We start from the raw sequence: 24,042 nt of genomic DNA, 5'->3' as shown, positions 1-24,042 counted from the left end.
CCATAAAAGGCTATAATGTTTTAAAGCTGAAAGAAGATGGAAATATCTTAGCTTTTTAGGTAAGTGAGAATAAGCAGAGCAAATCAAAATGGTATGCTAGGTAGTAAGATATTCTGAGCAGGAAGATGATACTGCTGAGCTGGCAGGGAAGCCAGGTGAGAATGCAGCAGAGCTGAGTTACTTTGGTACATAAGGGTAAAAAGCCGCTCTGGCAGATCACACACCAGCTTAGAAGCCACTCACCATGTGGTCTTACCTTAGCAATTCTGGGTAAATTTTATATTCATTTGCATTTCTTTCTGAAATTGTCCACAAAATTATTTGTTCAAAGGTAAACTCATCAACTATTGAAATTTGGAGACATGAACACATTAAGTGTTCCCATACAAGTAATGACAATCCTCTCAATCAAAAATATCAGATTGATTATAAAATAGTGTAGACAAATAACAAACCAAAACACAAAATGGTACTTATTATTGATAGTAAAAAATCTCATAAAGTAATTGATGTTACCCATGTTTTTATAAAGTTTATGCCTGTTGTTTCATTACAGAAAACCATTTCAAGTCAATTCAGCCGCCACATCTCTAAAATATTTACCAATTACAAAAAGCTTAATAAAGCCTCATAATTTATTTGTTTATAAAATGAACAAACATATCTTCCAGAAAACAGCCAGATGTTTTATCCCTGGCACTCATGTCTTGAAGCTGTATTGCCTCAGATGTCTTTTGTTGGTTTGACATGACACCAAATGATTTCCTCTTCTAGAAAGAAAAACGATCAAGCATATGTGATTGTCACATTTGTATCCCTTGTGTGAGGGAAGAGGATAGTGAATACAGTGCTCCCTTACTTAGTCTGTTCTAGGGATGCTTTAAAACTCTGTTTTTAAATTGTGTTTATTTATAATATTCTCTTGTCCAGGAAAAAGCTATAGAAAAACAACAAAAAAATACTCTATCCTTATCTTCCTCCAGTTTAAATACACCAGAGGAAGGAAACAATCTAGTAGTCTTTAAATTCATACATGTGGAAATCCAAGTTATTTTTATCACCTTCTATAAGAAGAGATCAGTTAAAGAAATAATAAGAAGAGGGTGACACATCTCCAGGGAACTGCATGAGACAAAACACAGATCAGCTTGAAAACATCCATAACATGAAGTTTTCATGTTTCTCTTCTGTAAGAGTGAGCAGAGTGGCTGCTACATTGGAAGGTCCTGCTGCCATCCCGGGCAAACTTGAAGGGCTGGAGAAATGGGCTGATGGAAGCCTCACAGAAGAGGAAGTGCAAAGCCCTCCACTAGAAGTCCTGGAATGGATAGGAAATAGGAACTGATATTGTGGAAAGCAAGTCTGCAGGAAAAGAGCTGAAAAGGAAGAGGCAAGGAACTAATAAAAGGAAGAGACTTCCTCCAAAAGTGGATATTCCCACCTAGCTGGACATCCCTACCCAAAATGGCAGGCTGCACACTGGAAGAACAGCCGTAACTGAGGCAGCCCAACCATGAATAATGAAATTAACAACTAACCCAGTGAGTCGTTCTACTTAAAGAGATAGAGAGGCAGTCATCTGTCAAAGATGTATTTTCAAGGGAGGTGTTCTGAAAGCCCAGATGAGTTGTTATTACTGAGTAGATGCCCAGCCTAATTAATTCCACTGATTAATACCCACTATTAGTGTTCTATGTGGGTGCCATAGAGTGACAGAGAGGAGCAGTCTGGGAACTGCATGTATTATGGTGAACAAATAGGAGGAACTAGAGAGTGCACACACCTGCATGGGTATGGTATCACTGGCATCACAGAGATACAGTGAGGTGGCACCTATAACTAGGGTTTTAGAATGGAAGGTTTTGGGCTTTTTAGGAAGGACAGGCTAGGGAGATGAGGAGGGGGTATAGCCCTCTTTGTCAATGACGAGCTGAAAAATATGGAACTGTCCCTGGGAAAGGGTAGGGGCCAGCCCACAGCTTGTGAGTCAAGATAGAGGGGAGGCCAGGGGACAGAGTATGTTAGAATGGTGATCTGCTACACCCAGGCAGGTGGATGAAGCTGATGAAGCCCTTTGTTGGCTGATAGGAGCTGCCTCACAACTCCTCCTCAGAGGGGGATTTCAACCATCTGCTGGAGGAAAAATACAGTATAGCACAAATCATCCTGGGGTTTCCTTGAATATGTCAACTACAACTTCCTCAGAGAAGTGGTAGAGGAGCCAACAAGGAGAGGTGCCATGCTGGATCCTGTGCTCACCAACAGAAGGAGCTGGTGGGGAATGTAGTGCTTCAAGGCAGCCCTGGCTGCAGTGACCATGAAATGGTGGAACTGCAGATTCTTAGGGCAGTGAACAGGGCACACAGCAAAGTCACTGCCCTGGACTTCAGGAGAGCAGACTTTGGCCTTTTTAAGGACATGTTTTGTAGAGCCCCGTAGGACAGAACCTAGAAAGCAGAGAGGCCCAAGAATGATGGCTGAATTTGAAGGATCATCTCTCCAAGCTCAATGCATCCCAACAAGGAGGAAATTGGACAAAAAATGCCAAGAGGCCTCCATGGATGGATAAGAAATTGTTGGGTAAAGTAAGAGCAAAGAACAAAACAGAAGCTGGAAAGGAGGACAGGTAGCCTGAGAGGAATATAGGAAAATTGCATGGGAAGCTAGGGAAAAATCTAAGCAAGCCAAGGCCCCGATAGAATTCAGTCTGCTCAAGAATATCAATCATAACAGGGATCCAGCATGCTCTTGACCGGCCTGAGAGATGCCACTGTGCAAACCTCATGAAGTTCAGCAAGTCTAAGTGCAAGATCCTATTGCTGGATCATGGCAATCCCAGACACACAGAAGTTAAGCAGAGAAGTGATTGAGAGCAGCCCTGTGGGGAAGGAGTTGAGGGTGGTGGCTGATGAAAAATTCACTGTGGGTGAGTACTCCCAGCCCAGAAAGCCATGGGAATCCTGGGCTGTGTCAAAAGAAGTGTGGTCAGCAAGTTAAGGGAGAAGATTCTACCTCTTTCCTCTGCTCTTGTGAGATCCCACTCGGAGCACTGCATCCAACTCTTGTGTTCCCAGCATAAAATGGACATGGAACTGCTGGAGCAAATGCAGAGGAGGCCATAAAGCTGATAAGAGGACTGAAGCACCTTCCCTAAAAACACAGGCTGAGAATGTTTGGGCTGTTCAGCCTGGAGAAGAGAAGGTTATTGGAGACCTCATGGCAACCTGCCAGAATCTGAAGGGGGAATACAGGAGAAGATTTCTTCATCAGGAAATACAGCAGTAGGACAAGGAGTAATGGCTACCCACTGAAAGAAGGGAAATTTAGGTTAGATGTAAGGAATAAATTCTTTGCTATGAGTGTGGTGAAACAAGTTGCCCAGGGAAGTTGTAGGTTACCAACCCTGCGAGTGTTCAAGGTCAGGTTGGATAAGGCCTTGAGCAACCTGGTCCAGTGGGATGTGTCCTTGCACAGCGAAAGGGAGGTTGGGACTAGGTGATTTTAAAGTGATTTCCAGGCCTTAACGTTCTATGATTCTAGGAAATGGATATATTCATGACTATTGTGTTAGTCTGCCTTCTTCCTCTGATACAAAAGGATGTAACTGAGAGCATGAATTTTTGCTGAACTTTTCACTTAAAAGTAAAAAAAAAAAAGTATTCTCCAAATTCCAAAGAGACTCTGAAAATTAGTTCCCACTGCTTTCAGCAAAGGAAAAATCTAGCTCCAAATTTGGCAACTGCTTTCCCTTTACCTTTCATGAGAGAAATCAAGTGAAACTACAGTGAACTGTCAGAGATAACTATATTTGGCCTGGTTCATACATCCTGAAATTCCATAATTTATGACTGCTCTACATTAAGGATGAGCTTGACTTTCAGGAGACTTGTTGAAATGCTGATTGTTAACAAACCAATAAAAAATTCTTTACATTAGCTCAAAGATTTTTTCTTTCATGAAACATAGTACAACCATGCTATCATAGCCTTGATCTCTGCTTGAGAATTTCCAGTATTTTACAACTCAGAACATATAAATCAGCTTCACTCTAGATTAGTTGTTCTGCCTAATATCAACAGCATGTTTATTTACCCCCAACTCTTTAACCTTGATATGACAGATATAATTTTAAAAAAAGAACACACAAGAAACCTCACTGTTCACTTGAGAACTTAGAGAAAATATTAATCAGTGGAAAGATGACCTGCAGTAATGACATTTGGTTGGACATGTCTTTCTGGATACAGATAAAGTAAGAATTTGAGCCATTTGTCATAGCAGTGATTGCATTGACAGCCCAAAACACAGGAATCTCCCACAGGAGTTCTTTGAGTTACTTCAACCTTCTCTCCCACACTCTGCTCATGCCTCATATAAGCAGCAGGTCTTTAGGAAGCACCATACTTTTCCTAGTATTTATCACTTTTTACACAGAGGGTGACTATTTTTGTATCCCCCAAAAGGTCTACATTAAGGTTAAGTAACTTTTTGAGGATAACTGCACCCCAGAGAAGAGTTTATAGTTTTTGAACTCAAATAGTTCCACTCAGTAACTCCTTCCCAAGAACCACTGTACTTTGCATGACTGGGCCATGTACTTACAGACAACTCCAGGATTACCAAAACCGCATATCTGTACTAGCAGCTAATGATGTTTTTACAGATTCAAAGCTTCTTTAAGATCACTAATCAGCACACTTCATGTTAAAAGGAGTCCACAAAAGATACAGATTCCCTCTTACATTTCATCTGTATTTTCATGATCTTCCTGTTGACTCCTAGCTCTGGGCCATTGGGCTATGTTCCCTGCCTGGGCCTTTGGGTGAAGGCTGTAACCAACAGGGTGGAATGGGAAAAGCGGGAAGTTAGGGCAACAGAGTATTGGTGACACCCCGCAATCACATCAAGCTGAGTTATTTGGTTCTGATGCATCTAAGAGGGAGGTAAAGGCAGAAATCTCTCCATATGAAAGGCAGGGAGACTAGGTATGTGTTAGGTACTTGACAGCAAGTAAAAACCTGTCAAGGTTTGAGCCACTCTGGCTTGCCCAGAAGCAGATCATAAATCCCTTGGAAAATTTATTGTGGAAAGAACCTAAGAATCTCAGGACTCTGGATGCCTCTTGGGTTAGATTCATGTTGCAAGTAGTTCAGAAGATCAGGAATCTAGGCTTTGGTGCCCCCAGGTCTCATTACGTAAGTGAGTCTTTTAGTCCCATCAAATTGTCTTAGTATTAACTGTGTCTGATTATCTGGTCTCAGTGATGAACACAATTTGACCTTGAAAGAGATTCTTACTGGAACATTTTTTCTCTTTTTGCGTGACTGAAAACTTGGAACGCAGTTCTTCACAGTACAGTACACTTGTAGCAAGTTTAGACACTAAAGCTCCTACAGCTGAACTCATGGTTTCCCAAAACCAACAAAAAGAGCAAGAAAAACATCAAGGAAGGTATTAACCTTATTTTGACAAAACTACTAGTTGCAAAAGACAATCTGCTGGCTATTTACATTTAGCTGAGGGGCCTTAGTTTGCATTTATATTGTGCATCATGTGATACCTTTATTTCTTCATCCTCTGACCTCTCATTCCACTAAAGAGTGCTGCAGAAACCTCTTTCTACTTCCTCCAGGAAGAGATTTATTGTTGGAGATTATACGCTTGAATATTAGTAATGAAGTTAAAAAAATTAAATCCATTATTACATTATCATAGTACATGAAAGTCTTGTCTTTCTGCTAACAAAGCAAATGAAAAAAAGTCAAGATTATTAAAAAACTACACAAACAGTTGAGTAACCTCAGACATACAAAAAAATTTCCCATCCTTCGCTTAAATTGCAGCTTACCTGGAAGGATGCACTCAGAGCATTCTAAACCTGTGTTATTAAGCTTACACCTAAATAATGTCTTGGTTTCATTGTTGTTTTTTAGGCAGGCATGCTAATGTTGCGTGGCAGATATGGTAGCAAATTTAGCAATTACATAACTTCCAAATGCTATACAGTATCTAGAAGTAAAACCCTGAATTGTTGATTTGTACAGCATTTGATGATTTAAGCTTGCCACAGGAATCTGCCATTCACCCAAATCTGCCAGCTCCCAAGAATAATTAAAAATAAAATAAAAAAGATATAATATTTTTTACTCAGAATTTGTTTCCCAAAATTCAGTGAGAGAAGATTTCTGAACTTATACAAGTACAAAGCTAAATCCACTGTGGTGCCTGGAAGTGGTGTGCTTAGGAAAAACTGGAAAAAAGCAGTCTCTACCACTGATTTTAGATCACATTTTTTCAGTTTACAGATCATTCTACGACCCACTTTCTTATAAGTCAGTGTAGCAGAGTTATCCATGCTTTAGAATTGTTCCTATCTTGAGAGAGTTACAATACAGTCACTCATACGGAACTGAGCGTACTTTCATGAACTTTAAAAAGGGAACAAAATGGATATTTCCTAAACTTGCCATGATAGAAAAGCAGAGTGAAATAAATTTCAAAAAACAAAGCAACAAAATGAACCAAAGCCATGTTAGTCTGGGAAACTTTCTAACAGCAAGGAGATGGAAGCTTTGGAATGGCTTCTGGGGAAGATTATTGAGTCTGTCTTGGGAAGTCTTTAAGGACATCTCACAGTAATGATTTTTGTACAGTTGATCCTGCCTTGTGGCAGATGGATAATTTAATGAAGTCCTGAAGTCCTCTCTAGCCCTGATTTTTGTGATTAGCAGATTTCCCCTACATACTCCTGTCTTAAAGACCACATCGTATTATGGAACTGCATCAGATGAATAATTTTTGTAGTGCCCCTTGTATACAGATTTTGCAAAAAGTCCTTTACAAATAATGCAGTTTATAAAATATCAGTAACGAAATCTAAATTCACCCTTTAAGTATGTATTTTTCTCTGTCACACAGGGAAATATAAGGTTTCTGAAGGCAATTAACAAGGAGTTGACAACAGAAAACAGATATCAATCTTTTTGACGTAATTTGCTCTCAACTCTCCAATAAACCTAAATTTACTTTTATGAGAGAGGTCTTTTACTATTTTGCATTTGAATTGCAATTAAACCATCTTTAGTAAAACTGAAGACTATTCTTGATCTCTAATAAGATTTTTTCTTAAGGTTTATAATTTAGACTGCTACTTACTGGACCTACAGTCCTACTAAACATCAGATTTGAGGAAATCTTTCACTTCAGAACATGCATAGCAGGCCACCTTTTTACTTCTCCCCTTTGACCATAACTTTATTTTGATTACCTGAAAACATTAAAACAAAAGGACAGTAGAAATTGGTTTATATAAATACCATGGCAGTAAAATCCTAATTCAAATAGAATGGGACCAAATAGCAATCACAATAATATTGTTGAGCCCTATTGGACAGTATGCTAATAAACTAACAGTTTCCAAAATTTAATCATTAGAAAATTCTCAGAACTGATCAGGATTATGAAAAGACCACAGGAAAACAATTTGTTACGAAGTAATATTTAAGTAATACTAGCTTTTCTCCCAAGATTTCAAGTGAGTATGTGTATAAGTTAACACATATGAATTCTATACATGAAACCATCTGCTTCAAATTTAGAAATTTGAAGATGTTGTTAGTGTTTCATGCCAGTTTTGGAGATTGGGAAACCTGGCAAAACTATCCTGGGAACCAAGTACAAGCAATGTGTTCTCTAGGGATAGAAGTTCCTGGTTTGACCCCAGCTTTTGAGCAACAAGTAGCTGGATTTTCTGCCAAGAAATGAAAAACTGCCATGCACTTATTGAAGTTCCTTTATTCCATCCCAGCTTGTACTTTTCCTCATAACAAATGTAAATGTAACCTTGGGATATGCTTCAAAAAGTGTGTTGTTCCCATCCACATTTATGATGCTTTAGTGGCACTCCTATTATCATTGCTTAAAAGCAAACTTATTTCCCGATATTAAAAATAGGAAAGGACTCATTGCCCGTAAAAATGAATTATTATAGCTTAACGAACAAAAACATTTTAAATAACTTGATTTCACTTTTAGCTGTTCTACCCTGGCCTGGAATCTCATGGCAACTTGACTAATAATAAATTTTGTGCCATGAGAAATGTTTTTGAAAAAAAAATCTACTATCTTAATATTTATGGTAAGCAACTTGCTCTGCTGATATTAGTAGACCATCACTGAAGACCTCAATTAAATTTCAAACCAGACAAACATTTGATTCTACAGTAACGAGAGGTAATTTATTACTAAAAATATGAGCAATCTAAAACTGGGCCTCAAAAGAACACCCTACAAATATATTAAGAGAAGATAACACAGAGAAACAAAATAAACTTTTAGAGCCTTCATCTTAAAGGATAGGAAGGTTCCAAATCAAGACAATACTTTAATTGTTTGAAGTCTGAGAATAATCTGTGCAGTCCACAAATTTTTGTATCTGGATCTCTGGCCGCTTTTGGGTCCTTATGTTCTCACATCACTGATTAACCAGAAGTTATCTGGCAATGTCTGTCCAGTTATTTGCAAACCTAATCCTCTCCAGTGAAAGTTTAAGGCTGCTGGAAATTACCAGCCTTGGGCTGCTTTCTATATTCCCATTCAGAAACATTCAAACTTGAACAGACAAACTCCCTAGCAGCATATGGGTTTTGGAATAGGGATAGAAGAAAGTCAGTTCTCTTAAAGAATTTTCACTGCTATTGCATAATTCTCTTTTTTTCCCAGGGGAAGGCAAACTGAGGAAAGGTAAGCAGTTCTTTCCATGTTTCAAAGAAAAATAAAGAATTATTCATCTCTAAATCTCATCCAACAGAAATTGCTGAAAATTGAGCCGTTGCCTCTGTAATCTCTCATTACTACCTTCCATCTAATTTAACTAGAAAAAGTGCATCAGTTACAACTAATTTCATGTGGACATTTCATACATTTTCCAAGCCACTGCATGGGAAGGCATAGCCTCCTTCCCATGTCTGACTCCGTGATACACTTTTACAGCGACTTCCTCATGAAGGACAGCAACAGGTTCTCCCTTTCTTACTAGCTGGATCCTGAGCAGCAGGATTTAGTTTAACTGAATTAAGATGAAGAAAAGAATATCTTACAAATTTATTCTTCTACTTTCCTCTGAAAGCAGAAGCTTCTATGCCACCCATTGAGTTCAGCAGAAGTTAAGCATCTAAATAACTTTGACATTCTGGCCTTACACATGTCAAAAATCAAGAAGATGTAAAGCAGAAGCTTACAGATATACACAAGAATCATAGAAGTGTTGGCTGGAAGGGACCCCTGGAACCCATCCCGGAGAAGCTGCTTGAAGTCAGTCCCTGAAAAATGCCAGACTGGGGGTTTTTGAAACTTGGCTCGGCAAAGCCATGACAGACTCAATAGTGGAATTTGCATGTGCACAACTCCCTTCACAGATGCACCACCTCACTTTTTCGTAACAGCCAGCCTCCCAACAAGGAAACTGTGGTCACTGTCTTTTTGTATTCTGCTTATCTGCTCTCCAGCTCCATTATCTTTATAATACTTCCTCAAGTTAGCTGCTATGGGGTTGTTCCTTAGCCTCTCACCTGACAAATGAAAACTATGCCAGGTTCCCTCAGACTGTCCTCACTGCTGGTGCTCTTTAAGCCACTCAAGAAAGTACTCTATACTTTCCTCCAATACTTCTCATCTGAATTAGAATCTGTAAAAAAGAACAATTTCTTCAAATCAAGAACTTCAGGATTGCACTTTTTTTTGTATTTTCAAGCAAATTCTATAAGCACAATAAACAGTTGCATCTGAACATAAATTTTCTGTGTTCAAATGGTATTTATGTTAGACAACCGCTTAGGTGGGTAAACTGATATGTGAGAAAGTCAAATTATACCTATAGCTGTAAAGACATTATACCTATGTCTGTAAAGACATTGTCAATTACATTTATAGACAATAAATGTAATTAAGAAAAAAAAAAGGCGAGGGCTGGGGGGGTAGAAAAAAATTTGGAACAAATAATAAGTGATCATGTTTAGAAATGCCAGTAAGAAGAGAAGATGGAATTCCAAATCCTGTCTTGGGTCCAAGAGAGTTTCAGAAGTCCTACGCCTTGCACCCTGTAGGAACACTTCAGAATCACCATGGCCATGAGACATTACTATGTCTGAGCAAAAAAATTCACTTTCCTTAGGGTTTCCCAAACATGAGCAGACTAAATTTTAAAAATGCCATTTTAAGAAGTTTTGGACATCCCCTGAAACATAATAATGTATCTATTACACCAGCAGAACTGCAGTACAAAGATTTCCACTCCCTTCCTGGTATTCTGTCTGTCATGTAAACAAACATTAATGCCTCTTCTTCTTTAGTTAATTGTGTACAGAACATTCCATTTTTAAGTCTCCTGAAAACTAATTTCATATAGCAAGAGAAACCCATTAAGGTTGTAGAGCTCAGCACTCAAAATTAAAAGTGACATAAGCAAATGCTCCTGTAAACGATCAAAACATTTGTTTTACTCCGCCAGTAAGCACTTAAAACTAAAAAAGACAAGGAGGGAACTACCAGCAGTTCTGAGAGCCAGTGATCAACAGAATTTACAAGCACAGAGTCTAAGATGGTGCAAGAGACAGGGAACACATAATGAAAATGAGGCATAAGTGAAGTCACCTCGAACTTCTGTGTGTAAGCAAGGAAGTGCCTGCAAGACACCTTCATGGGGAAGCCTTGGAGACTTTTACAGATATTAGCAGCTGGGATGTCTCTCTCAAGAGCTTGTGTGCTAAAGAATGCAGTCTGGAGGAGAAACAGGAGGAACTGGAGATCTGTGTGATATTGCAGAAATGGTGGCATGACTCACCCCCAATTAGTGCTGCGATGGCAAGGTGGAGGTTCTTGGAAGGACAGGCTGGGAAGGTGAGGCAGGGAAGTTTCTCTTTATGTGAGAGAACAGCAGGAGTGCTCAGAGCGCTGGGTGGGCATGCATGACCTAAGATTCATGGGTAAGGATTAAAGAACAGACATGTTTGAGCATCGTGGCACTGGGTATCGGCTATAGGCTGCTTGCTCAGGACAAGCTTGGATGCAATCTTCCACAGAGAGCTGGAAGTAGCCTCACATTCACAAGCCCTTGTCTTCACGGGGAGCTTCAACCACACCACTATCGGCTGGAGGGACAACACAGCTTGGCATAATCAACTCAAGAGGTGCCTGAAGATCATCTGTGACCACTTCCTGCCCCAGGTGGTGGAAAAACCAATGAAGAGAGGGATTCCATTTGCATTCATAAAATGAAAGGGTCATTAGGGTATGGGAAGGCTGAAGTGACCATGAGATACCGAACAGGAAAAAGAAGGACACAGTCCTGGAGTTCAGGAGAGTAGATTTTAAGTGCTTCAAAGATCTGCTTGAATGGGTCACATATGGTAAGAGGAAGGCAGGGCCAGGAGAGCTAGGTAATATTCAGGAATTTTTCTGAACATGAGGAAGCACTTTTTTTTTTTCTTGGTGTTATTTTTTTGTTTGTTTGTTTGTTTGTTTGTTTGTTTGTTTCTGCAGTAGGAATTGTGGAATCTCACTTCTTTTAGGTCTTCAAAAGACATCTCAGTACTGTTCTTTGAACCTTATTGGGCAGGGGTACTTGGCCGAGATGAACTCCAGAGTTCCCTCCAGCCTCAGTTGTTCCATGATTGCATGCCATACTGAACCCAGATGAGTTGTGGACAGCAAATAAAACAGAGCTCTGTAACTCAGTGGTGCTCTCAGAAACAGTACACAGACTCAGAATTCAGTTTCAATATGAAAACTTTTCTTGAAAGTGGCAAAATCAAAATGTTGACTGCAAAATGTTTTAAATTAATCCCTCTTGCACTTAGGCTTGCATTTCAGGAAGAGAACGGTTTCTTTGAGTGTCTTAGAAGCTTTATTCTTTTGCATTCTTTCCTGGGATTTCAGTGCAGTTTTTATTTGCATATGCTGACTTGTGGTGGTGTGTTTTATTCATGTTTGCTGTTCATGATTTGGTTAATATGATTTCCTGTATTGGTTCGTTCTGTAACCCCCCACGTTCCTCCTTATATGGTTTACCCCATGTTCGGTTTTATGTCAGTCATTGGTTATATAACCTCCTGCTCCTCTCTGTCACTCTGGGGCCTCTCGCTGCGTCCAGAAAGTTCCAGGGAAGGCGTCGAGTGATTGGACAGGATCCAGGCTTTCCCCTCCCGTTGTCCCCTGTGTGGTTGTTTCACCTGTCCTTTATGTTAAGAGCCACACCCTTACTGTATGGAGTAAGGTCCCTGGTTGAACCTTCCCCTGTGTGACACCCCCTGTTAAAAGTTGCTGTACAGAGACCCTCGGGGTCTCTCTGAGGCTGGTGTCCCGAGGTGAGGACTCCACGTCCGGAGCACCAATAAATTCGTTGGGATCTACCCCTCGAGAGTCCCTCCTTTCGTTCCTCCTGCCACAGCCACGCTTCACTCCTGGCAAGCCAAGACCACTGTGTTGCTGTGGTGCCAGGGCTGGCCAGACAGGCAACACAGGCACTGCCATACTGACTCTCTATGAATCACTCCCAAAGGTTTTTTTAACCAATTTCCATCTTGATATTGTCTATCCTGTTTCATCTTCTCTTTAATCTTTGTGTCCACCTCCTCTCTGAAATAATTTTCTTCTATTTGCTGACCTTTTACACAAAAAACAAGCAGAGTTGAAATGTTGCTGTATGGGCAGGCAATTTCTAGGTATACAAAGTAGTTTACTGAAACTTTGGATGCCTGGAGCTGTCAAAAGTTTGACAGGCTGTCATTTAAGTTGATTTTAGCTGCCTAGTGGCAAAAAGTAAAACTTCCATACATGTAAATTCAGAGTTTCCAAAATATTATGTAAAAAATTTCGTGGGGGCAGGAAGGCACACTTTCCTAACAGAAAGGCCACTGTACTCCGAACAAATTTCAAATCTTTTCTCCAAAGTATGGAACAGTACATATTTACTCAAATAAGAGGTTGCCAAGGTTGTTTTAACATTGCAACACAATGTATTTTCTCCATCATTTTCTTGGAAATGGCTAAACTGTTTTGGCTGAAACTTTCTGGAAAAAGAAATTAAGTGAGCCTGATAGCGTCTCATGGTAAATTGTACCCTAAAAGGCTAATATTTGGCCAAGTCACAATTAAGTTAAGATGAAGGTGTTGTAACAAAGAGGTTTTGATAGATCTCAGTAAATGTCAGTGCTGGCAACATCAGCAGAGTGTAGTCCTATATGAAGGCTGGAGAACAAATGATTATGAATAACACTGAGGAACTCAGCTAAGGAGCCCAAGTTGGACAGTAATAGGCACAAACCCTTAAATTTGAAACAGGACAGAGAGCTGGTAAGTATTAAATATCTTATATGTCACTGCACTAGCCTAAGTAATGCTTTATGTCCTCTACTATATGTACGTATAGACAATCACATTAAGTCTTCAGCTGACACTTCTTTCAATAGATGCAGTCATTTCAGTCCTGATGCATCAATCAACAAACTGAGCTCAATTAAGACAAAAAAATCCAGAATCAGAAATCATGAGATGTAAGTTAGCACAGCAGAAAAGTTGCTTCTGTTTACTTTTGTAATTAAAAGTTTGCTTAATACCAATACATTAAAATCTTTGCCTAAATTCATATGGCACTAGGCAAACAAGTAATTCTTTACTCAGTTTATGAACTACATGAAAAGGAACAAATAAACAAAAAAAGCAGCAAGCGTAAGGTTTAGCGTATCAGGTCATTAATTCCGCCTAGTTAAGAGTAAAATTGCAATGAAGAAAAGCATGTGTTTTATTTTAGAAATAAAACCACAAAAGAGCTTCTTGGGAATACTAAACTGTAAAAACCTGGAATAAATAATTTTATGGGTTACTGTGCTATGAGTTTCTCAGGCAATCTTACCTCATCTGAATTCATCAACTCATAATGAAGAAGGCTATTAATATGAACTTCATTATAACCAATGTAACATAATAAATCATGAATTAATCAACAGTTTTTAGTAAATTTTTGTTTGAAGTACTAAATAAGTTAATGTATACTTAATATCTGAGCCATCATGAATACATGTTTTACCTCCTTCTCACCCCGAAAACCTACATCAAAATTTCACAGCTTTGTGTGTAAGAGAATGAATGGATGGAACTGTATGCTTCTGCTATGCAAGATGCCAGGTTACTTGGCCTGATGGCCTTTTATGAACACTGGATTTACCCCATTTAACTGGGACTGAGCACCATTTGCAAAGGTATTACAAACTCCTGTTTCTGGAGTTCAAAGTGCTTGAAAGTGTCCACATGGAAGGTAAATGCCAGGAATACTGTGCCTGTTGCACACAAGAGATGTTAATGAATCCCCATTCAGGCACTGCTTCAGAATTACATTAACTACAAGGTTTTTGGTCTGCAGCTGTCTCTCTTTGGAGTATCAACAGAGAGGCCCAAATTCAGGGATCACTGTTTCTATTGCTGCACTCTTGGACAGCCAGGTGTATTCAGTGCATAACATGGCTCAACACACCTGCAGCACTCACAACCCATGTGCATTAATTAGGAGAGGTTTTGCGTCCAAAGTGCAGAAAGAGTGGAGCTGCTGTGTGGAGTAACCATGTTTAAGTAGTAAATCCAGTTTGTTGGAAAGTAAATCCAGATGGTTGGTCCTGAAGACTGCTGGGCCTATAGACTGTTGCCAGGATCTCACAGCCTCTTAATCCAAAGCAAACCTGATAATACTGGAAAGCAAGCCAGTAGAGTTCAAAACAGGTTTTCATTTATACATGTCACATGCCATTTCATTTATAAATGTCAAACAGTCAAGAAACCTGAGTCTGGGGAGGCTAGACATACAGCTAGACTTTGATGTCCAAACACCTGTCTGAATGCCTGTGGTAAGGAATTTATATAGGAATGGCCATCTCAAAAACCACCTAACTTCACAGACACTAGTTTCCTTGGTAAAAGTACTGGAATAATGCAGGTAAAAATGGAGGCTTGAGGTCATCTCATTGAACCCCCACATCAAACTAGGTTCAGCTTCAAAAGCAGATGAAGTTGCTTTAAATCCTGTTGTATTTTAAAAGTCTCCAGAAGTGAACTTCTCATGGCTTTTGTGGGAATGTGGTACACATCTACGAGGGAAGAATATTTCCTATATATCCATATAGGATGTGCTTGTTTCAATTTATGACTATTTCTTCTTGGCCAATAGATGTGCATGTTGAGGTTTTGGCTCCATCTTTTTTATGTACTCAATCAGACAGCCAAACAGAGAAGACCATTCCAGCTCTGACCAAGCCCTCTGTCTTCCAGGCTAAGCAAACCTTACTTCCTGAGCTTCTCCCTGTACATCCTGCTGCAAACCCTGGTGACTAGCTGCTAGAATTTCTCCAGATTGTCAGCAAATTTTCTGTTATTCATGGCCTAAATCTTTGCTTAATACGCCATATGTGACCTTGGGACTGCTGAATGAATGGGAATAATCACAACCTGCTGGCTACACTCCTATTAACACGTTAAAATAGGTAATTAGGCTTCACTGTTGAAAGGGAACATTGGTGAGCCCCATTCCCCCAATTTCTGCTGCTGTTCTATCTGGTACACACACAATGTAGTATAAATAAACTCTAAGCAGATAGGTCTCTATCTTAGGCACAAGCTTTGATACAGTTAGAGAAAATGAGAATCCCAGTGCAATCTTCTTATTTTGCACTGGGAGAGTTGATCTGGAAAACTTGTTTGATGCAACACAATGTAAACCAATAGGTTAGGGAGGAACCCCTCCCTTGTGCATAAAATACCATGATGATTAAGTGATTCAAATGCTTTGGAGACTCAGGTTCATGTCTTTCATGGATATCAGGGATTTTGAACTTGTACACCTTGAAAGTAGAGCACCTCACCTCTTGCCTCCTTCAGGCTAAGACCTTAAAATAGAGACATGCACTAAATATTTTGCCTTAAACAAGATTTTTGAAGAAGTAGAAAGTGGAAAAAAAGGTCCGATGCCAGGTAAGCTCTGATCCCTACTCTATACAGTTGCACCCATTTTCTCTCTCAAATGAAAATCTAGTTGGGCAGTGAGAAATGTCCTCAAAACTTGAGGGGAACTGAGTTACCAACTTTTCACCTCTCCATGCTCTGGTGTGAAAGTATAGAACATAAGTGTTCCATGCTAAAAATGATTGCACTTGTCATCAATTTAAGGATTCCATACCCAACTCTGACTTGGGGTGGCTGGCAGGGGATAGCAATGGTGAGTAAGTAAAACCCCCCAAGCCCCCAAAATTTCCTTAGTTCATAGATACAAAAACGTGCATGAAAGGGAAAGCTCTGGAAGATGATTCTATTTTTTGAGACTTTAGAGGATACAGGTAATTTATTGTGAATTTGAAGAAATATCCACTTTGAAAATATATTTCCTGAGAGAGTCAAGAAAGCAAAGTAAATGTTAGTTCTGTGAACATTTCGCTCATCAAATGTGTAAGAAACGCTTATTAAGTGGGGGAAAAGTTGTAAAATACTCCCAAATCCCCTAATTTAATTTCTTTTTAAATTCTGAACAGAGACTGACAGTACTTTTGACTACAGTGTGACCGAAACAAGAGGGACTTGAGAGAAAGGCTCCCTTCAAAGAAACAGTAGAAAAATCTTTTGCATATTCTGCTAATTTTTCAATTCATTTTGGTGGAAAATTTCCAAGAAAAGTTTAAGTAAGCAAACAGAGAGAGACTAAGGAAAAGAAGTGAAGTAGGGATTAGAATACAGGAAGGGCAAGGCAGCAAGGAATAGCAGAAGGAAGCTTTTATCGAGAGTTTAACTTCATGTAGACCACTCAGAAAATGTCTCAGCTGCATACCAGTTCATTCTATGGAATCTAATCCAACCTAATGAAGAGAACAGATGCTCATCTTGGCAGCACATGCCCCTTGACATAAAGTCTGGCTCCAGAGATAATCATTTGACAGTGGCAGAGTGGGGCTCCAGCACCCCCTGAGGACCTGCAGCCTTGGCTGAAGTGAGCAGTAGCTTGCAGAGGTGTTCTTAATCTGACCCTAGCTAACCCTACTTACCTGTAGTGAAGTGACTCTCTCCAAACCATATGCACCTCCACTCTTAACCTGTAAAATTTACAACAGGCTAGATCACTCCAACACATATTTGGATACCAATTTCAATTAATGGGCTGTGCATATTGCTGTATAGGTTTTTAGAATAGCTGTAAAGTTGGTATCCACAGTGTAGCTGAATTACTACTCCTATTAGTACTAATAGTAATAATGGCTGTATAATTGATGTGAAAAATATTATAACTTCTCTATGGTAATCCTAAATTAGGAGCTATGAAAAGCTCCAAGAAGCCACCAGTAAGATTTACTAGGCATTTCCAGAACTTCTTATAGCTCACTTGGGAATTTTCTTCTTAATAAATAAAAAAAAAAAGGTGCTGTGCTTTACTTGAATTGCATAAAAATTGAAATATTTCCCCTATCCTCCCAAAGGTTTGCTACCAATTCCATGTTTAGAGAACTCAGTGAGGTTTCAGGAGACTTCAATCTCAAAAACTTCCAGCCCTTTCACCAAATATTTGCTGTAGACTGATGGGCTCAGTCATCCAGGGTAATAACAACTGCTCTGTGCAAAGAAAGGATAGTTCTTCAGTGAGAATATGTAAGAAAATGCCAGAATATCCACCAAACCAATACTTGAAGCTCCTCAGTAAGAAACAGCCAGAAGGCATCTTCTGCTTCCAGGGAGACATTCCAGCTCCGTGTCTTTTGAAGGAAAGGGGTCGCTGGCTATGAAGTGGCTAAGATATTTTCTGCACACCCAAGACAGATGTTTCCCTGGAGCTAAGCACCAAGCTAGTTCACCATTTTGTCATTAGCTCATTTAGGCTGCTCCTTTTTCAGCAAATGGATCCTACAGAGTTAAGTCCTTTCCATGTGCTGAGGATTAACAGAGCAAATTTCATCCTGTGGCTCCTTAGGTAACAAAAAGTGTGAGAACAAAACCCATTTTCATGTGTCCTCTCCAGCTCTCTGCTTGGGACAAGGAGCTGCCAATGACAGCCCTGCTTACCATGAACTGTAAAACTGTCAAGGGCAGCAGCGGTCTCCTGGGAGAGGATCATCTCTGCATTTGGCATTGTCAACAGAAAATCTCCCACTAAGAGGTAATCAACAGTGAGTTTGGCAGACACTGTGACATGATGAAAGACATGGAAAAAGAATGAGCTACACCAACAAAATATGGAGAGAAGAGGGGGGGGAAAGAAAAGTCACTATGTGCTTGAAAAAAAATTGATAAGTTGCACTAGCATTATGCATTCATTACATTCTCAGTTTCTACAGCAATTGGGATAGTGTATTAGATATGTTTATTTTCAAATGGGGCTATGGTAGAGCTCTGATCTCAGTGTGAGAGACGTACTATACCATGAGTACACAGCTCTAAGAACCAGTGCAACCTGCTGTGCATTGCAATGGCTGTGGTTGCGGGGAGGCAGATAATGCCCTGGATAAATACGTTGCTGCCTGTGTCTGGGAACTCAAAATAAATTGCCAAGATATCTTCTAGGCTTTTGGGTCTGGGGCCTAAGACATCATTATTTATGGTTTGACTTGAAGATACATTTCCATGTCTGGACTATGTCTGACATGCTGAATGTGCTCATCTAGAGACAGTATTTTTAGGAAAAGAATTGTTCCAGACATTTGGAATAAGGTCTTCTGCCTGAATTTTCAATAGCTTATTAGCAGGTTTTCAAGATTTTGCAATGGAACATATTCACATCAGAAAAGCATGTCTCAGAATATGCCATGCTTCAGAGATTTTTTTTATTATTATTTTTTAGAATGCCATTTTTACCCATGGCAAACAGCATTTTCTATAAGGCCAGACTAAATTAATTGACTAAATTAATCTGAGTCAAATCTGTTGAAGCTGCAGATGTATTTGGTTGCTGTAGTCAAACAACAAACATCAAAAGCTGATGTAATTGTGAGTTTTGGAAGAATTTTTTAGGATATCTGTGTGCGCAAGCAGTGCAGGGATCATCTGTATTCCTTTGCTAGGCCAAGGTGCCAACATCAGACAATGTCCTAATTTAGCTGGTCTAGAGATATCATTTCTAAGAAGAAGTGATCAATTCAGATTCGTAATCTTTATGTTCAATAAACAGCACTAGTTGTCTGGAATTCTACTGGAATCTGAAGGTAGGAAAAAGAAGAGATGATAAAAAATATTTGTCAGAAGACAAAGAAAAGTGTTGAATAAGAAAAATAAAAAGACCCCAGAAACTGAATATAGAGACTAAGTAAAATACTGGTATGTACAGAACAAAGAGGCTACAAGCATGTTGAAAATCATGCTCATTGAAAAACTGAGAGGCTAAGTTAGTTGTATACAATTTTCTGTGCTAGAAACACTTATCTGAGACCCATGCTTAACTTTATCCATCTAACTCTACAGTTTTCAGCTTGCTCAATGTGCCAGTGTTCAGCAGAATCATTTGCAGTCTTTAGTTGGGGTATTATTTTGAACAGGAGCATTTTGCTATTAAAGTTATTACTGCATTTGTCCTCCTGAACCAGTTATGAGTTGCATGTGTACTTTTGAACAAAAATATGGAGGAAGAGAGGAAGGAAGTCTGGAATACCTACTGCATTTCTTGAGTTTTTGATTCATTCCTACCACTCTACCAAGAAAAAAGTTAGAATGTTGTGATCATCTCTCGTAACAAAATGCAAGTTTTTGAGACCACAGGAAAAAAAGTATAGAACTATAACAGGTTAATTTCAAAATTAAAGAAAAAAATAGCCTACCTTATTAATTCTCAAGTTGTGGCTTCTGTAAGGGAAGTCACTGAGTTCATTACTTCTCTGAACAGTTTGCCAAAGGACTTTTCACAAATAAACAATTCAAGTTTTCTAAAGTTGACTTTTAAGAAGCTATTTTAGTTCTCATCATGAAAACTCAGTCTTGTGTTATAAGCAATGGAATGTAATTTATAAATGTAAGCCATGTTAGAAAATAGGTTTGAAAAGCAAAAAATAAGATTTATAAAATAATTCCTGAGAAGATTGGGAGTTTCATATTTCTATCCTGTATCAGCCTTCAATTCTGTCTTGATCTTTTAACCTGCCCAGTATGTTAGGCAAGAGCAGAATTTTTTCTTTTCCCTTATAAAACTGCATACAGCACAAGCTAAACAAGAAAGTAATTGCATTACTTGTATTTTTTTTTTCGTAAGACATCTTTCTGCTTTTGCTATCAGTTAGAATCTAGTAAAAGGGATAGAAACTAGTAGCAACTGATTTAAAGTCTCTTGAACACAATAGGACAGTTTTAGCCACCATTGTATCTACATCAAGTGCAGATCCTACACCAGGGCTTGCATTGATTTGGTTTGTGACACCTGGTCTTTGAGCAGACCTCCCTGTTCAGCCTGTTGAATTCAATCCTTCAGCTGTGTGTGAATATCTCCCACATCTCCCTTGTCCCTGGAGGCCAAGAGAACCTACCACCCCTGCACTCAGCTGGGGGAGGGGAGGGAAAGGCTTGTTTTGTTGTTCTATGAAACAAAATAATCTGTGAGAACGGTGTGGTATGAAGTTATCAGCTCAGATCTACTTCTGACATGGCTAAAGGTTCCCCACTCCCTCATAAACCATTTACATAAGAGCTGTTTATGACTTCTCAGCATAGCACATAACCACTTCAAGCCACAGCTCAGCCATTAGACCTTACCTCAGCTCAGCAGGTCTGATCAAAACAGCACTTGGCAATGGGTCTCTGGGGAAAATGGGGCCTCTGTAAGACACAGTGGTAATTTGGTTGCTTCCCTCACTCAGATTTAGTGCTGGCTTACTCCCACAGGACAGCACAGGAGGGTGCTGTTTTAATTCAGGTGCTCAGGTAGGAAATAAACCCCACACGTTCATAATGAGTGAACAAGAAAAACCCTGTCTCTCTCCCCCTTCCTTGCAGTCTCCTATTCAGCACAAGCAAAGGGGGCTGTCTCCAGCAATCAAGCACCATTTCATTTCTAAATCTTCTATTTTCTTGAACCTTATATGTGTGTATTCACACACAGGTCTCTCCTTGAGTATAGTCTTTATGTTCCAAAGCACAGTAGCAAAAGAGAAATCGTCAATAATCTTTGTCAAACCTAAACCTGAGAGACTGGTACCTGGGAAAAGCAAATACTACCAACAACTCAGTGATGAACAGATCTGCAACACTATGTGACAGGAACAATATTGTCTCTTCCATGCAGCCCAGGAGAGGAGCCAGAAAGAGGCCAGAAAGGAAAGGTGATACTCATTCGTCATAAGCATGAGGTTCAAAAATGTCTTTCTGTTTTCTCTGAGTCAAGCTGAAACCAGGCCTGTCCCCCTTGCACTCTGCAGAACAGCATCTCTGTTTTTCTCTGTGCTAGATGTACACAGCCAGGAGACTGCCCACAATTCCTGGGACCACAGGGCAAGTAAGCCTCTGCTGGCCAGTGCTGTAGGCAAAGGATGCATCGCTGAAACCTGAATTCAGAGAGGCATGGATTCCATCCTCCCATCTAGCACTTCACACAACAAGTCCCCATGCACATGGCCATCACAGTGCTGAGGGAGAACTAACATACAGGTCCTTGCAGAGAGCCTGTCATCAATAAAAGGAAGGAAAGAAATGGTCCAAGGATGTTTTCCCACACCTCTCAGAAAAAGTGCAGCAGTTGCTCTGATACTTCTGTAGAGGATGGCACCCTGTGGCATACCATCCAGAGTCCAGCCAGGACCTAGGAAACAACAGCATACTCTTTGGAGACCTTTGCAGAAACTCTTCGTTGTGCAGTCCTTAGCCTAGCTCCTTTCAGGGTTCCTCCAGATTTTTTTCCAGAAGATTTTTCCAGCACTAACCAGAGTCCCTGAGTTTCCTGGGGTTTTCCTCTGCATTTCAAGGGCAGAAGTGCTGAGTGCGTTTGCAGCAGTTTTTACAAGTGCAAGTTAAAGTCTTGCTTCGGACATGACCAAACTATCCTGGGCCAGGCCTGGCATGACTCTTTAATAGGCTGTTGACCTCATTTGCCTCAATGTATCCATTTATTCAAGAAACCTACTTCTGGCCGGGGTTAAAGAGTCAGGCCCTGACATGTATCTACTGTAATTGTTAGCAGAGCTCTTGACACAATTTTGGCCTATGCCAGCCAGCCTTGTCCCAGCACTTTAGGGAACGGGCAAAGCTGTCTTTTTCTGCTGACAAGCAGTTCAGACAAGAATACTGAGGTTTTCTGGTGCCGTGTGTATGGACAAGGAACGAATATACTCACACCCCTATACCTTATTTCTCCTCCTCTCTGCTCCTCTAAGTTGGTAGTTTCCTCTTCCTCCTCCTACAATTTTTGTCTGTTTTCAAATTTCTTTCCCTAGAAGATTTTGACATAAAAAAGTTTATGCTCCTCATAAAAGTAGGATAAAAAAAGTCAGTTTCCAAAGGTTTTGTCTTTGGACTGACTGATTGACCTGATGGCACCTGATCTTCTCTATTGTACAATTAGTTACTAACATCATTATCCTCACTACCGTATTATGTTTGTTTGGTAGGGCTAAATTTATCAGCAACTGCGTGATCATGTATTTCTTTCCTGTGAACCTGTCAGTGTAAGACTGTGAACATTCTCTTACTTCTGAGAAAATACTCACTTTCCCAGGATGTATTGCAAGGACTTCTTTCCTCCCCTGTCAATTCTGTTCTCCAATATCCACCTTACAACTTTTGTAAACAGTTCAAAAGAATTTTGAAAAAAAAAAAAATTAAAAAATTAAAAAAAAAATTTATACTATTTCCTGAAGAAATGGTATAAATTTTATGGTTGATGACGTAGATTCATCTAAGCCATATCTTAAACTATATCCTCATCACAACCAGGGGAATGTCCTACCTGCAGCTTCTGTTCCCCTCTGTTTTATTTCAGCACAGATGGCCTTTTTCAGTACTGGCAGAAATTTACTGGATCTGACATGCAATGGAACAACAGTGACATCCATTGGCTAAAGTAAATCCATGCCTGAACTTCTTGGGGAGGGTTTCCTCACCCGAGATTTAGGTGGTTTAAAGTTCTTGGTCCTCTAAAAGCCCCGAGTCATCTTGGTATAAAAAAAGCGGAGTCTTCAAGGTTTGTTTTCAGGTTTCTCGTGTTGTTTATTATTTGGTATCTCAGAATTTTCTCTGCTCCCAGCCGAGGTCCAGACAGCAGCTGGGACACGAGGCACTGCCCACAGATGGGATATTCCCTTACATTTATACAGATAACTACGTATTGGTTATTTACTATTTTGTAGCAATACCTAGTGCCCACACTAAAAGTGTCATTTCTACTTTGACCCAATCCACTCTAACTACTTTGTGCCATCACCACCCCAAAAGATGGAGGACAGGGAGGAAGGAGAAGTACATGAAGTACCACCCAAATTCCACCATCTTGTCCCCCTTTACCTCTATTCCACGAACCCTAAAACTACTGAATTTTGTATCTTCTACTGTGCTAAACTACTGTTTTCACATCCCGGTGGTTTGCAATTCCTCTCTCTGTGTCAGAAGCCTCTCCCATGGACTAAAATCAAACCCGGTGTTTTCCTGGGCTCTGTGCCAAGGTCTCAGAGCCCCCTGGACTGGCTCCACACCCCCCTATCCAGGGCTCAAATTCCCTTGCTCGGGTCCCAGGTCATCCAAGAGGATGTCCTGGACTCCAACATGAACTCTTCATTACACAAGAATTATTTCAGTGGAAAGTGTGTTTGACATAAGTTATCCTTTTACATTTTTATGTGATCAATAATTATCAATGTTTTAGGAGTATCATAGAAGTTAAGTTTCACATTTTTCCCTTGAGTATTTCCTAAGAAGTGATCAGTAATCTTGTCTTGCCTGGGAAAAACACTCACTGACTGCCAGACATCTGTAAATTAAGAGATTGTAGAAAAATATCTTTACTGGATATTGCAATAATGAAACATTTAAGGCTCAAGCAAATACCAAAGATAT

The sequence above is a fragment of the Sylvia atricapilla genome, chromosome Z, assembly GCF_009819655.1.
Source record: "Sylvia atricapilla isolate bSylAtr1 chromosome Z, bSylAtr1.pri, whole genome shotgun sequence".
In the NCBI taxonomy this organism is placed as follows: domain Eukaryota; kingdom Metazoa; phylum Chordata; class Aves; order Passeriformes; family Sylviidae; genus Sylvia; species Sylvia atricapilla.
The sequence above is the reverse complement of the archived record's forward strand: the minus strand, read 5'-3'. Positions refer to the sequence as shown.